Here is a 13,719-nt window from a genome sequence, read left to right as displayed (position 1 = left end):
GGGAGATTAACGTGATGTTGTATTCACATTATTTTCTTTGTTTTTTAACAAAATTGCAACGGGCTAATAGCAGTACTTTTGATCCTGAGTTATTAGGAGATTTAAGTTTAGTCCTTAGAGTTGACTAAGTATATTTTACCGTCAATAACTTAAAATGTGAGGTTGATCACTTTGCATGTAAATATTCATAAATTCCCAAGATTATTTATTATTTCACCATTTAATACTTGCTCATAGCATTAAATCCCTAGGTAATTAGCACTTTTCTAGTAGTGTTAAAGAAAATAAGTTAAAACGCATCACGTGCAAATGCATCACGCTTATCTGTGAATAATGTTCATGCCCATAGTATATCTGAGAATAATGTTCTTCTAAAAATAATACATCCTCCGTTTTAATTATGTGAAGTTATTTGTCTAGACACGAAATTTAAGATTAAAAGAAAGATTTTTGAAACTTGTGGTATCTCCTCCGGTCCAAAAGACACTTAGGCCTCATTTGTTTTCATTAAGATTAAGACATCTGAATCTGAATGCGCATCTGAATTATTAAGATGTCTCTAGATATGAATACTGAATGATTAAGACTGTTTGTTTTTCAACATCTGAATGTGTATAATGTATTTAGTTGAACATAATAAATATACAATTCAAATAAAATAGTAACTAAATATTAGAAAATAAACATAAATTTAATAAAATAAAAAATTATTTAATAAAAAAATGAAACATTTACGTTACAAGAATGATTGTGAGATGTTATGGTGGAGGTCACGGGTGGTGGTGGTGGGTGGTGGGGGTAGGCGTGGGGGCGGGTGGTGGTGAGCGGCGGGTGGTTGGGGAAGTGTAAGTGGTGGTACGCGGTGGTGCGGTGGTCCGGGGTTAGGGTGGGATGGCGAGCAGGGGTTGGGGGGACCGCCGAGGTATGGTAGGGGGTGGTGAATGCGAACGCGCCGGTGGTCAGTGGGTGGGGTTGTGGGGTGGGTGGGGTTGGGGGGGGTTGAGATGGTGTTGGTAGTGGTGTGTGGGGGAAGGTGGTGAAGATAGGTGGGTGGGGGAGTGAGGAGCGAGGGGTGGGTAGTGAGGTAGTTGGGGTGGGGGTGGGGGTGGGGGTGGGAGTTGGGGGAGGGTGGAGCCAGAAAAATTATTCATACAAAATATCTCTTAATGATATTTATACTTTGTTCAAGATTTTAATCATTAAGACCTAATCAGACCAAATAAGTGCTTAGATCTTAATGTAAACAAATGCATTTAATGGCCTAACGTCTAAAACATTCAAATTCAGACCTCCATTAAGTGTAAACAAATAAGGCCTAAGTGAATTTTTGGGGTGTGACACATTCATTAAGAAAGTTAATTAATTATATTAATCAAATGATCAGTTGATAATATTAACCTTTTGCTTTCCCCAAACTTTCTTTAAAAATAGAAATAGTCAGTCTTGGGATTTGAAAAATGCATTAGAGAGAAGGGTAACTTTGAAAAAAATTAATTCAGAACTCTTTACTTTTTGAAAATTTATTTATTTTGGACAATAAAAAAAGAGTTAAAACTTTACTTATTTTGGATTAGAGGGCGTACAAAATAAGCTGCATATATTTATGTGACAATAAGATCATCTCTTTGAGTGTAAAACATAAAATATAAAATTAAATCATCACTAAATATGTCAAGATAACATTCTTTTTTTTATTGACTAAAATGAAAAGAACAAATAAATTGCGACGGATGGTGTATAAATATAACATGTTTCCTACACAAAGGCACCACAAACACAAATTGCAACAATACTAGTATTTTAAAGTAACAGGAGATAGACTTTAGTGGCTCCAAGTTGCAAATAACATTCTTAAAATAATAGTGCACGTGATGGTCTGTTCAAGTCAATCCACGTGCTCTGCTAATTTCTATCGATAAACACCTTTTTATTATTTTTCTATACTTTTTGGATTTAAATCCATACATTTACCCTTTTTTCACTTTCCATGCTAATTGGGGTTACTCATTTGAATATATACATAATAAAAATTGAGTACTAAAATATTTCTTCCACTCACGCCTCTCTCTCTCTATATATATATGTACCCCACTGTCTGGGGTATTTAAGTAAATTTAAATAAGGATAACGTCACAATAGCCATATATAAAATCTTGTAAGATCTATGCCTTATGTAATTCAAATAATTTATAAATTTATAATCTTTTTCTCACAGGTTTTAAAATTTTCTTAAGCAATATGCAAGGTTAACTAATTATCTTGAAATATTACCACTTTAGGTAGACTTAAATGCCTTTTAAGAGCATTTTGAATGGTTATATAAGTTTCAAGTGCCTCAAAATCACCCTATATTTTTTTTTGAAAATGTAACATTGGAAAAATCACCCTATATTTTAAATAGAATTACTTCTATAGTTAGAAAAAAAAATTACACTAAATCCGGAGTTCGTGGCTCGAAAAAATTTCTTTCAGAGGCCAATCTGATAATTTAACTTTGAGCTTTGAATTCTATAACGATGACTTGAAGCGTTAATAACTGAATTCTAAATTAAAAATTTATACATATTTAGTGAATTTCAAAATACAAATACAAGATTTAAGATAAACCTACCGGATTTGACTGAGCCCGCAAGTTACCATCTAGCTCCGCCCCCTAATTACCTTTCTATTTGAACAAATTTTTTCCGAGACACTAAAAAGAGCTAATTAACCTAGCGTAATTAGAAGAACGTATATATCAATTGACAGATTTCTCTACACTTTGATACCTATGAAACTGTTTGAAATACTTTCGTGCAACCTTGTGTAGAATTAGAGGGAGTTTAGTGCACTACGAGGCATTGCCCTCTCATTTGCTTTAATTTGAAGACACTTTTACTAACATATTTACATCTTACGAAGATATGTAGTTAAAGGTGTCAACTTGATTCCAACTGGAACCGGTTATGGAACCGGTTAAGGAACCGGCCTGGTTAAAAAACCGAATTACTTAATCGGTTCGAATTTAACCGGCGATTCGTTTACAGTTTTAAACTCCAACCGGAACCGGTCCGGTTTGGAGTGTTTAAAATATGTTTTTTTTTGTTTTTTGTATTATATATATATATTATAGTATTTATTTGTATATTGTAGGTATATTTACATATGTTATACAACTTTATAATTAAAGTTTAAATATTTACCGACTAACAAATTCTAACAAAGAAAAACAATACGTAATAGAAAGTTTTTCGTATACATATATATGTATAACTTACATATACTTATATATATGTATAACTTAATATATATAGTATATATACTTATATATACATATACTTATATATATGTATAACTTAATATATATACTATATATATATATAACTTAATATATATACTAAATATATGTATAACTTAATATATATACATATATACTATATATACTTAATATATATACTAAATATGTGGATATAATATATATACTATATATACTATATATATATATATATAGGTATAACTTAATATATATACTATATATACATATATACTATATATACTTAATATATATATACTAAATATATGTATAACTTAATATATATACTATATATATATTAAGTTATACATATATATGTATAACTTATATATATTATATATATGTATAACTTAATATATATATACTTATATACTATATATACTTATATATATGTATAACTTAATATATATACTATATATATGTATAACTTAATATATATACTATATATATGTATAACTTAATATATATACTAAATATATGTATAACTTAATATATATACATATATACTATATATACTATATATACTTAATATATATACTAAATATGTGTATAACTATATATACTAATATATATACTAAATATATGTATAACTTAATATATATACTATATATATATATTAAGTTATACATATATATATATAACATATACTTATATATATGTATAACTTAATATATATACTATATATACATATATACTATATATACTTAATATATATACTAAATATATGTATAACTTAATATATATACTATATATACTTACTTATATACTATATATACTTATATATAGTATATACTATATATACTTATATATGTTTAAGTATACTATATAATTAATATACTTATAAGTATATTCTTAGTATATTTTAGGTATATTCCTAACTTAATAAAAGTAAAAATATGAACACAAGTAAATAGAAGTAAGCTCAATGAGCCATATTTTTATTCATTCTTGGATAACATTTATTTGCAAGTTGTATTTTTTTTTAACTTGCAAATAATACATGAGTTGTACAAAAATAGTAGAATAATAAAATCACCAATTTTGAACCATTTCGTTAATTTCCCCCACATCATATTCGGTCATGGAAATATCTTCAAAGTTTTCCATTTGGCCCACCACTAGCTATCAAATCTTCAATTTCTTCCTCTTCGCCTTCCTCCGCTTCTGAGTTTTGGTTGCGTCGCTCCGATCTAATCCAATCTCGAATGCACACTAGTACTTGCAAGCTAAAGCCGGATAATGAATGTCTATGGTCTCCAATTTGCTGTCTTCCTTGGCTAAATGCGCTCTCCGAAGCCACGGTTGATACTTGAACCGTAAGGATATCTCGAGCCATTCTTGAAAGTACGATAGCTTGCCTTGTACTTCTTCCACCATGCTAAGACGTCCACCTCATCCAGTTGGTTGATATCTACATTTGGGTGCATCAAATAAAAGTTATATTCATCAAAGTTTGCAGTAGAAGAAGAAGTTGTGGAAATGTAAAACTTTTAAACCCGACAAGCCCTTTTTGCTACTTTGAGAAGTAGTAGGCGTGGAGCAACGGTGCTTTACACGTTCTTCCAAACTAGAATAATGAGTAAAAACTTTTCTAAACTCATCATCAATAGCGAGTTCAAAATTTCTAAAGATGGTTGAGTTCCCGCTTCAATTTCTAAAAATGTATAAATTTGACTAACCAAATTTTTAGTATAAGACAGCTTTTAAACAAGGATTTAAAAAGGGAACCCAATATAAATAAAGTTGGGATGGGAAAAAAATACTTCTTAAATTTGATTATCATTTCAAAAATAGCCACTTGATAATCGGGTTTATGTTTATACTCTTGTAAAACTCTAGCTATTTCCGCTAAGTAGGCTAAAATTCCGGTTACCGTGGGATAAAATTGTCTAGAAAAAGCAAGAGTTGCATTATTAAAATTTTCTAAGAGTTCAATACATTCTTTAACATCTTCCCAATGCATAAAATTTAACCAATCCCCGACTATCGGTATTATATTTGTTGTGAACTTGTTGTATGGGAATCCTATACTCATATGCTTGTTGTAGCATAATGTAAGTGTAGTTCCACCTAGTCTCAATTTCTATTTGAATTTTCCTAGGTCTAAGGTTATTTTCCACACAAGCATTCTTAAAATCTCTAATTCTTCCCCTATTAGCATTACAAAAAAGAAACGCAACAGCATTTCTAACTTTTTGAACGGAATCATCAAAATGCTCAAGACCATCTTTAACAATTAAATTTAAAATGTGACAACTACATCTTACATGAAAAATATTTTTTAGAGAGGGTTTATTTCTTTTTTTAAAAGACCAACTGCCTTTGTATTATTAGAAGCATTATCTAAAGCAATACAAAGTGTTTTTCTATAAATGTTAAAAAATCTCATAATAGTAGACATTGAATCGGCTAAAATTTTTCCATCGTGACGACCTTTTCCTTCGTCATATAAAAAAGCTATAATTCTTTTTTTGCATAACCCATTGTCATCAACCCAATGACATGTAATAGCAAAAAAATCTAAATGGTTAATACTAAGACCCAAATCGGCGTAAGACAAACATTACAATTTAAAGAATTAAATACGTGGCGCAAATAAAATCTATATTTTTTAAACAAATCTATAACATCGGCTCTACAAGTACTTCTAGGAATACCCTCAAATAACGGATTATAACAACGTTGAATGTAAGTAACAAACCCCAAACTCCGAGGGAAAGGAAAATGGTAAACAATCATAAGCTACCATTTTAGCTATTTCTACGCGTTCTTTTTCTTGTCATACTTAAAATTTCTACCGGTTCGTGGGTCTATCGTCATTTGAATCCCCCCCACATTTGAACCCATTTGCTCTCCCCAAGCATCCATATGTTTGGTTCTCATATGAGAATTTAGTGTACCCGTTCCACCATCCTTACCAGCCTTCGCTTAAAACTAAATACTTGTCCACATATGTTACATGTAGGCGATTGGCTTTCCCTATTCTTAGTCATAAATTTCCAAATTTTAGCTGGCTTACGAGTTCTAGGCGGTTTGTCTTGTGTATGTGATTGTGCGCACATGTATCTCCTATGGGATTTTCAGGGGGTTGTGTTTCATCATCATCATTTAAGTCTTCATTAAAAGTGTCGGTAAAATGTTGTTGCATTACCTCATGACCTAAAAGTGGATTATTTCCACCAACATCAATACCTACATTAGGTGTTTCTTCCACAAATGTTTCCTCATTAAAACGCGCCTCTAACAATACGACTACTACTACCTAAGACCACGTCTTAATCTCTTTGACATTATTAAATAGAATTAATTTAAATCACAATCAAATAAATCACAAGAAAATAAATTACAACAAATTAAATTGCGTAAATTAAATTGCGTAAATTAAATTGCTAGAATTAAATTGCTAAAAATAAAGATAGAGTTGGAACGAAGGTACCAAATTGCCGGATTAATTTCAAAGAAAGTCAAGGCGGCTAGAATTGCAAATCCACCAAAGCCATTTTGATTGTTGCAAAATCACCAACTCCACCAACAATATTATAATTGCAAAATTAATAATTGAAAGTTGAAACTATAAAAAGACTTTGTGGCTAGTTATTGCAAAATAATTATAATTGAGAGATTGAGATTTGAGAGAAAGATGAAGAAGAGTGAATTGGTGTGAATTAAAATGAAAATGAAGAAGGGTTTATAGGGGTGGGGGATGGGTTAAAGTGTTAAAAAAATAAATTTGGGGGCCAAAAATTAACAAAATGGCCGTTTGGCAACGGCCATTTTGCAAATGGGCCGTTAAGCGTTCCATTAACGGCTGGCCCATTAACTCTTGCTTTTTTTTTTTTTTTTTTTAAATTTTCACCGGTTTAATCCGATCCGGTTCCGGTTTTACCGGTTTAACCGGTTCCGGTTCCTAAAATATTGGAACGGACCGGTATACAATTAAACGGTTAACGGGTTAACGCACGGCTTCTACGGTTCCGGTTCGGTTTAACGGTCCGTTACCGTTAAAACCGGTTAATCAAGTTGACACCTTTATATGTAGTGGTAGAACGTAAACAATGTATTCATATTTCTCTAAAAGATTTATTTGATTCAATAGATTTATTTTGTTCTCTAAATTTGTATGCTACTTTTTCTTTTGTGACAGTCAACTTGAGCATATAATATTGAATAAGTCGAGATAAAACGATATTTAGATCCAAAGAGACATCATAAATAAAGTAGAGTGAAAACAGTGTCTAACTTAAAATATCACTGTTTGACTCAGTCGTTATCAGACTACCTCTTTTTTAAATGACAACCAAATTAACTTAAAGACTAAAATGGGTCTATGTTTAAGAATACAAAACAACTGTCAATATTGGAAAATATATTTAATAAATTTTGATTATTACGAAGCAGTATTATTACCCACCAAAAGCGAAATGATTACAAAGCAAATCGAATAGTAAGAACAAAGAATGGGCGGCAAGGTGTCTACATTCTTTTTATCACGTTTTATATTTATTTATTACGTGTGTGTGTACATTATTTGAAAGAGAAAGTACAAAGACAAAGAAAAAAGCTGCGTTCCTATTTGTTGACATGTTGTAAGAGTTTTTGGATTTAATGCGTAAATTGTCAAATTAAGTTGTAGTCCTATAATTTGCAGCCAAAAATAGAATCACAAGCACTAATATTTGTCCCCCATAAAAGGAAGAAATTAAAAAAATAGATTATGCCGACTATGTGAGAAAATGTATAGTAATTTCTTTGTTGCTAATGCAAAGTGAAAGTTTCTTGTGAATTATTTTATCTCTCACTTCTCTTTTGTCTTTCATGAATGTCAAATGTCCCTCAAAGATGGTGGAAAGTCTTTCTTTTCGCTTTATAATAAGAAATCCTTTATTGGGTTAATATATGGGCTAGAATAAGGGAGTGGCTTCGCGCACATGAGAATTGGGCTTCCTTGACAAAACAGGTCGATTTGCCCCTCCCCCCCCCCCCCCCCCCCCCCCTTTTACGCGAGGTATACGTGAGGCCCAATTAAAATCTGATTTTGCAAAATATTATTTTTGCTATTTTTTTAGCTTACCCGAAATTGTCCATATATGCTTACCAGATAATTGTCCAAGTTCATCCCCTAGAAGTGAGTAGTCAATTAACATTAATGACGGTCATTATTCTCCTATTACTCCAGATGATGACAAATTTTATTGTCAATGTTAATGTCCTTTATTCTCGACCATTACTCCGATTGACATGGCTCTTTAGTTTCTGAAAGTTAAGAGGCGTTTCGGGTCTTCTCCTTTACTACCCAAAAGTGGTCATCTACCTATATAATCAGTCATATTTCTCTGATCGAAACCCATAAAAAATACTATCTTCCTCTCTTCTTCTTCGAATAGTTTATGGGAAATACTTTTGTGCAATCTCCAAACTTTCAACCATGAGTGCACGTGTTTGGGAGTGACTGTGGAACCTTTGGGAGCGAGCGGCTACAACGATTTGCATCCCTATGGAGCCGAAATTGCTTTTAAAGCAATGGCTTGCCACGATACGATTTTGTGATAATTTATTTACTGTTTTAACTTTCTAGTTTGAATCAATATTGTACTAATTTTTTACACTATTACTTAAAACTTTTCTCTTTGATCAATTTCAGTGACATAAGATTAGTGTTGGATTAAATCAGTTCAGATATACTTTAAATATAGTGTGATATTATTCATCTTGGGCTAAATTCACTCTATTTTTTCTCAAAAGGACTCAGTACCCCAGTATAAGAGAATCTCTACACCTTATTATATTTAATTTTCCAATCTTTTTTTTGTCTTATCTTTTCAACTACCAATATCAAAATTTAATTTGTTTCAACTCTCAACATTCTCTCTCTTATAATAAGTTGAACGTGACTTATAATCACGATCCACTCGAACTAAGTTACACATTCCACATGGCCATCACCACGCTGATCAACTTTCGAGATTTACTGGTTTTCTTTAAAAAGTCTCACTTCATTAAAAGTATATATTTTACATATATATGTAACTTCTTTAATCTTTTCAACTAATAATGTGCAACTTTATCCGTACATTCCTTACTTACAGTTTGAAAGAAAAATAAAAACATTGATCAATGTCTTGAACAATAATAATTAAGTAATGGTGAGAACACATTAACCCTCTCGTAAAGGCATGGTGGTCGGTAAAAAAAAGGGTATTTGGTGATTTACTTGTAAATCTTAGTCTAGAACTGTACACCCCCCCCCCCACCCCCGGCGCCCAACAACGCCCCTCCCCCCATCCCCAACAAAAAATAAAAAATAAAATTAAATCTAGTCTAGAAGAATAAAACTTGAAAAGTTAAAAATATTTGTAATATTGAGGCCTCAATGCTTATGACTTTGCCAGTAAATTTTATTAGTTACTGTATTAATTGTTTTTCTCAAAGCTGTGTAAAAAAGGACTTCGTACAGCACTAACACTACAAACTTTAGAGTATTATTATTAGAGGTGTAACATAATTATCTTTAGAGTCCAACGACCTTAACCTTGTCTCTTTTTCTCTGTGTTATTAATAAAAATTTCTTGATTCTACTCTCCTTTTGTCAGCTAAGAAAACAACCAATTATGAATCTTGACTATTGGATCAATCAGAACGTTTAAAAAATGGCAATGCTGATAAGAAAATGGATTTTGCACCTAACTCAACTTAAAAGTTAGCTTGTAAGTATTATCCAAGATTATAGAAGAAGACAAATTTGTATTTTCACCACCGATGTGGCATTATGGGATACTAACGTCTCCCCCCTCTCTTTGATCCCTCGGGACAGACAACTAGAACATGAACAAAATAATGGGGACTCAGATAGGGTAAATAAATAATTAAAATAAGTTTAACTCTTATATCATAATTAAGAATGAATCTTGAAACTAACTCAATCTCTAGATCATAAGGTGAGGATTGCTCAAAATAATATAAGACGACAAATTGCCACATCCACAACTGACATGGGATACTAACACCTCATGCACGCTCATAACTGGAGTATGGGCAACATAATGGGGGCCGCATAGGGTAAATAATAATTAAGATAAACTTGACTCCTATACTATGATAAGAAAATGAATCTTGGAAATAACTCAACCTCAAATACTGACTCATCATGATCTGGTAAGAATTATCAAAAATTATATAAAAAGTCAAATTACCCCATCCACTACCAGTGTGACATACTAACACTAATTTTGCACGCCCATAACTAGAGGATGAACAACATAATATGGGGGCGCACATTGAATAATTAGTAAATAATGAAACAGAATTAACTCTCATTCCGTGATACGAAAATGAATTTTACAGTTAACTCAATCTCAAAAGTTAATTCACGAGACAAACCAAAATCGCCATCCAACGCTGATGTGATGAGATACTAACAGAAAATGGCATCCTATGTTAGCTGAATTAAGATTGTGAAGTTTAAGACCTCAGTCCATGATAGTGATACCTCTAATAACAGTGTTAAAAGTTTGCAAGTGAATAAGGATATTATATTTAATTTTAAAACTGGCAAAAACAAATAAAATGTGTATTGAGTTGAAAAGTAATTGGATGTCCACTATGTTCTTTGAGTGAAGCACTTGAAATCAAAGAGGATCCAGCTGCCTGCTTTTTCATGTCTGCTCTTCAATTCCCTGAAGCCTCCTAAACTTCAATAATTGGGTTACTATATGATCTCGCTCATTTTTCTTTCTTTTCTTTTTGGCTAAATATAAATTTCCAGCTGTACTGCCTACTAGTATTTCTATCATATTTTTCCAAACTCAACTAGTATATAATATACTTTCCCTTTCAACGTTAGCTTTTCTTAATTTTTTTTTTTTTTGGTCCTCTAGTTTTTCAGTATCACATTAACACTTGATAATATTCTTACTTTTTTTTTGTACTCAACTAGTATATAGTATACTTTCCCTTTCAACGTTAGCTTTTCTTAATTTTTTTTATTTTTATTTGTCCTCTAGATTTTCAGTATCACATTAACACTTGGTATTCTTACTTTTTTTTTTTGTCTAATCTCATTTATGTTTATACTGATATGGGCATGAGACACTCCCACAGATATATTTTACTTACCACATTATTCTTATTTATGATTTTCTTTATTTATTATTCTTTGTTTCTTTTTATTTTTGTGGTTTTTTTTTTTCTTTTTTCTGTTTCTTCTCTTTTTTTGGGCCTTTAGCAAATATTACCGTTACGAGGGTTTGAATGAACACTTTCAGCCGAAAAAATTGTATATTAAATTAATTTTTTTTTATATATATATATACAGTAGATGATTAACTATTTTGATGAAAGTCATGCCTACACCGTCACTACTTACGCTTACTTGATTTTCGGTTTTGTCAAACACATCTAAATAAAAATACTAGCAAAAGGTTGAATAATATTTCCTAATTTGGGGTGCCAACACAAAATGTTGTCGTTTTTCGGAAGACTTTGAGGCAATTAGTCAAAGTCAACTTTTTAGGCTATATATCTTTATATCGCACACGAGTTCTAGCATACATTTATTCCTTTTGATTTTGTATTTTGTTGATCGACATGACGTATATTCTTGCAATATACTATAAATTGTATTCACCACGTTCACATTGTATTTCTTAAAAGAAAATCAAGTGCGTTAGATCCAATTTCATTAGTGGCCTTCACAAAACTAATAATTAAACTAGTAAAATAGATGCATTAGTGTTCGCTAATCCAAAGTACATCAAGATTACATGAAATCCGATCCATATCCTTGCAATGGCGGATCGAGAATTTTCACTCACGGGTTCAAAAAAAAAAACAACAACAAAAGCTAAATATAAAAAATAATGTTGTTGATGGGAATTGAACCTAGAATGCTAGAGACAATTTTAGAGCTAACTTTTTGCATATGTTTAGGGTGTTCAAAAGTTAATATATCTACATAAACATAGAGAACACCCTCGCCTCCACTTTAGTCCGCCCCTGTATCCTTGGCTTCACGTCTAGAAAGTTCTTGTCAATTAAATATTACCAATCGACATTGTTAAGCTGTTTAATTTAATGAAGTATTATTCATCAGTGATTCCATTTGAGGTGTATTCAAGGTTTAAATTTATTGGGTTCATCTTTAAGATTATAAGCACTAAATTCATTGCACTGTTAAAATTATGATTTCAGATATAATTTTTATTAAAAATATAGTAGTATTCCGTGTTGAAGTTTATGGGTTCATCTGCTGCCAGAAGGCTACCCCTGCATCTGGATCCCAATAACTAATAGTATTAAAACATTTACTTTTCAAAAACAAAAATTAAATATGAGCAAAAGAAAAGAAGACTTATTAGGGAGGAGGAGAAAATCTAAATACAATTATATATGGCTTATTAAATTTAACAGGTAAGCAAATCCACAAATCGATAACATAACATGAGCAATATTGAATATTTAAAAGAGTCGAGTCTTAGACATAGACCGTAGTAGCGCATTTTAAAAACGTCCCAACTTAGATGCACAGAGACAAATCTATATATAATATAAAACTAGGCATTAGAGAAGTGATGTGTCACCTCTCTTTAGCCAAGGATCCTATATATTTTATTTTTTATTTTTTTGGAATATTTCCCCTACATTTCTATTTACTTATTATTCAATTACTACTCCTCTATTAATTCCTATTCTTTCATGTCTATACTTAAATGATCAAAATTTACTATTCCATTCATTCTTAATCAATATTTTACTTCTTCTTCCCTCCCCTATTTAAGACCTTACAAAAAGTAAATACCTCATTAGTTAGATTTATTTGGAGCATTATTCCAACATGCCTAGCCTGGTGACCATGGAGGAATAAAACGGCAGACACACTTTTAATTGTAATAAACTCATTAAGGGGTTATGAAGTTGGAAAGTTGAGAATTATAGCTATATATAACTTGTAGGTGTTGGGTCATCACCAATTGCATCCATGAAAATCCTCAAGATTCAATCATAAAGAATAGAAAAGCAGAGAAACCAAGTAAAGGGAGCACATAAATTTCCTGGATGTGCTGCTTGATAATGAGTTTGGAGATGATTAGGAGATAATCAACAATCTATTTGTGGTATTTTTATTTTCTCAATATCTTTCTATTTGTATACTTATCTTGTTTTTCATGTTTTCTATTCATTATTTTTATCCTGAAAAAGACTGTCACCTAACCAAGAAATTATAGTTCCAACTATTGTGTCTATACAAGTTAAATATTGTTGTTACTCCTTGCAAACTTAGGTCAAACATAGTGGTTCGCTATGAGTTGGCTTAGACAAGATTAGCATACAATGACAGTAAAGCTACTTGGCTATGATATTTTGCTACAGGATCAAGTCTAACGAGCAATTTTAGAAGCACATGTCTTTTAAAGAGCATAACAAATACATAT

Source organism: Lycium ferocissimum, chromosome 1 (assembly GCF_029784015.1).
Source record: "Lycium ferocissimum isolate CSIRO_LF1 chromosome 1, AGI_CSIRO_Lferr_CH_V1, whole genome shotgun sequence".
NCBI classification, from domain to species: domain Eukaryota; kingdom Viridiplantae; phylum Streptophyta; class Magnoliopsida; order Solanales; family Solanaceae; genus Lycium; species Lycium ferocissimum.
Note: the sequence above shows the minus strand (reverse complement) of the source record.